The 3,561-nt window shown below is 39.3% G+C and overlaps 1 non-coding gene across 1 annotated transcript; it reads left to right on the forward strand.

Annotated features, from left to right (window-relative positions):
- Positions 1-2,527: 2,527 nt before the first annotated feature.
- LOC124506510 (U6 spliceosomal RNA) lies at positions 2,528-2,634 on the forward strand. The gene has a single exon (XR_006960773.1). It is a non-coding gene; the product is annotated as a U6 spliceosomal RNA (small nuclear RNA).
- Positions 2,635-3,561: the final 927 nt, after the last annotated feature.

A 3,561-nucleotide genomic window follows, 5' to 3' on the forward strand; every position in this document is an offset into this window, starting at 1 on the left:
AAAATTTAAAAATAAAAAAAAAAAGAGTTAGTATCCAAAATATATAAAGAATTTATCAAACTCAACACCCAAAGAACAAATAATCCAGCTAAGAAATGGGCAGAAGACATGAACAGACATTTTTCCAAAGAAGACATCCAGATGGCTAACAGACACATGAAAAGATGCTCAACATTACTCATCAGCAGGGAAATGCAAATCAAAACCACAATGAGATACCACCTACCCGTCAGAATGGCTAAAATTAACAACACAGGAAACAAGAGATGTTGATGAGGATATGGAGAAAGGGGACCCTCTTACAATGTTTGTGGGAATGCAAACTGGTGCAGGCACTTTGGAAAACAGTATGGAAGTTCCTCAAAAAGTTAAAAATAGAACACTCCACAATGCAGAAATTGTACTACTAGGTATTTATCCAAAGGATACAAAATTGCTGATTCAAAGGGGCACATGTAGGGGCGCCTGGGTGGCGCAGTCGGTTAAGCGTCCGACTTCAGCCAGGTCACGATCTCGCGGTCCGTGAGTTCGAGCCCCGCGTCGGGCTCTGGGCTGATGGCTCAGAGCCTGGAGCCTGTTTCCGATTCTGTGTCTCCCTCTCTCTCTGCCCCTCCCCCGTTCATGCTCTGTCTCTCTCTGTCCCAAAAATAAATAAATAAATAAATAAATAAATAAATAAATAAATAAATAAAAAAAAAGAAGAATCTTGGCTGATAATTGGAGATAATTTCTCCTAATGGCATATTTTAGTAGCATAGTAGGTTACATTGTTACTTGTTTATTGAAGTTTTAAGTCAGGAACAAATGTTAATAGATAATCTTACATTGAAACATTTTTGAAATTTTACAATAAACCCTATTTGGCCATGTTACATCACTCTTTTAAAAATATGCTCAAATAGGGGCGCCTGGGTGGCTCAGTCGGTTAAGCGTCTGACTTTGGCTCAGGTCATGATCTCTCAGTTTGTGAGTTCAAGCCCCGCATCAGGCTCTGTGCTGACAGCTCGCTCAGAGCCTGGAGGCTGCTCCAGATTCTGTCTTCCTTTCTCTCTGCCCTTCCCTTGCTCACACTCTGTCTCTGTCTCTCTCAAAAAATAAAATAAACATCAAAAAAAATTTTTTTTCAATTTTGCTTAAATAGGGACTCCTGCATGGCTCTGTGGGTTGAGCATCCCACTCTTGATTTTGGCTCAGGTCATGATCTCAGAGTCATGGGATCAAGCCCTGTGTAAGGCTCCACACTGATCATGGAGCCTGCTTGGGATTCTCTCTCTCTATCTCTCTCTCTCTCTCTCCCTCTCCTTCTCCCTCTCCCTCTCCCTCTCCCTCTCCCTCCTCCCCAGCTTGCTCTCTCTCTCTCTCTCTCTCTCTCTCTCTCTCTCTCTCAAATAAGTTTTAGGGCATCTGGGTGGCTCAGTTGGTTAAACGTCTGACTTTGACTGAGGTCATGATCTCACAGTTGGTGGGTTCAAGCACCTCATCGGGCTCTGTGCTAACAGCTCAGAGCCTGGAGCCTGCTTCAGATTCTGTGTCTCCCTCTCTCTCTGCCCCTCCCCCACTTGTGCTCTGTCTTTCTCTCTCACTCTTTCTCAAAAATAAACATTAAAAAAAATTTTTAATCTTTAAAATAAGTTTTAAAAATGAAAAAAAAAATATGCCCAATAGGTTTGCTGTTATTTCATCTGATATATTTATATCTATAATCCTAACCCTGGCATTTTTTTTTAATTGCTGTCTGTTAAGATGTGCTATCAGTTTTGAACTATATTCATGTTGTAACATTAGGAAAGTCTTCATGGTTTTCTGTTCTCTGGAATAGTTTAAATGCAGGAGCATACCTGTTCCTTAAGAGTTACACTTATCTCACATAGTGGTTTTCTTTCTTTCTTTTTTTTTTTTTTTTTTTGTTTTTTTTGGGGTTTTTTTTTTGTTTTTTTTTCAATATATGAAGTTTATTGTCAAATTGGTTTCCATACAACACCCAGTGCTCATCCCAAAAGGTGCCCTCCTCAATACCCATCACCCACCCTCCCCTCCCTCCCACCCCCCATCAACCCCCAGTTTGTTCTCAGTTTTAATAGTGGTTTTGTTTCAAACTCTTTTATAGGAGGCATCAGTCATGACACTCTAAAAAAAGGAATCAGGTTTGTTGAGGTATAATTTACATAGAGTAAAATTCACCCTTTTTAGATGTATAACTCAATGAGTTTTGCGATATATGCAGTCACGTAAACACCAACCACTCTAGATATAAAATAGTCCGGTTATCTCCAAAATGTTACCTCATGCTAGCCCCTGACAACTCTGAACCTGTTCCTTATAGTTTTGCCTTTTAAAAAATATCATATAGAGAGAGCCAAAGCATAAGAGACTGTTAAAAACTGAGAACAAACTGAGGGTTGATGGGGGGTGGGAGGGCGGGGAGGGTGGGTGATGGGTATTGAGGAGGGCACCTTTTGGGATGAGCACTGGGTGTTGTATGGAAACCAATTTGACAATAAATTTCATATATTAAAAAAAATATATAGTGCTCATTTTGGCAACACGTATACTAAAATTGGAATGATACAGAAAAGATGAGCTTGGCCCCTGAGCAAGGATGACACACAAATTTGTGAAGCATTCCATATTTTTTTTAAAGTCATATAAATTAAAAAAAATTTTTTTTTAACATTTTTTTATTTTTGAGAGAGAGAGACAAAGCACAAGCAGGGGAGGGGCAGAGAGCTGGGGAGACACAGAATCTGAAGCAGGCTTCAGGCTCTGAGCTGTCAGCACAGAACCCGATGCGGGGCTTGAATCCACGAACCATGAGATCATGACCTGAGCCAAAGTTGGACGCTTAACCAACTGAGCCACCCAAGCACCCCAAAAGTCATATTAATATTAAAGGGGATTCTTTGAAGGGAAAGGAGAGACAAAAGTGACAAAGACAAGAAAGGAACAGAGAAAATCTCCAGAAACAATAACAGAACAAGTAATAAAAAGTCATATAAATGGAACCATATAGCACAGAGCCTTTGGTCTCTGACTTCTTTGACTCAGCATAATGCTTTTGTGATTCGTGGTGTCATTACATGTATCAGTCATTCATTCATTTTCATTGTTGAGTAGTATTTTTCATTGTTGAGTAGCTGGATTTAACAAACTTTGTTTATCCATTCACCAGTTGATAAACATTTGGGTTATTTCTAATTTTTAGTGACCATGAATGAAGTTGCCAGCAACAGTCACCTATAGGTTTTGTTTGTACGTGTGTCTTCATTCCTTTTGGGTAAATAGCTAGGAGTGGAATTTCTGGGTCATTTGGTAAGTACATTTTTAACTTTATTAGAAGATATCAAATTGTTTTCCAAAGTGACTGTACTATTGTATATATCCACCAGCAATGTATGAGAGTTCCATTTGCTTCACATCCTCACTTGTGCTTCCTGTTGTCTAGCTTTCTTTCCTTATGGCCATTCTAATAAGTGGTATCTCATTGTAGCTTTAATTTGCATTTCCCTAAAGATGTTAGCATGTTTACATGTGCTTATTGGCCATCCAAATCTCTCTTTTGGT

The sequence above is a fragment of the Lynx rufus genome, unplaced genomic scaffold (assembly GCF_022079265.1).
Source record: "Lynx rufus isolate CCGP_SWC_20201006 ecotype Redwood Valley unplaced genomic scaffold, mLynRuf1.p SCAF_9, whole genome shotgun sequence".
NCBI classification, from domain to species: domain Eukaryota; kingdom Metazoa; phylum Chordata; class Mammalia; order Carnivora; family Felidae; genus Lynx; species Lynx rufus.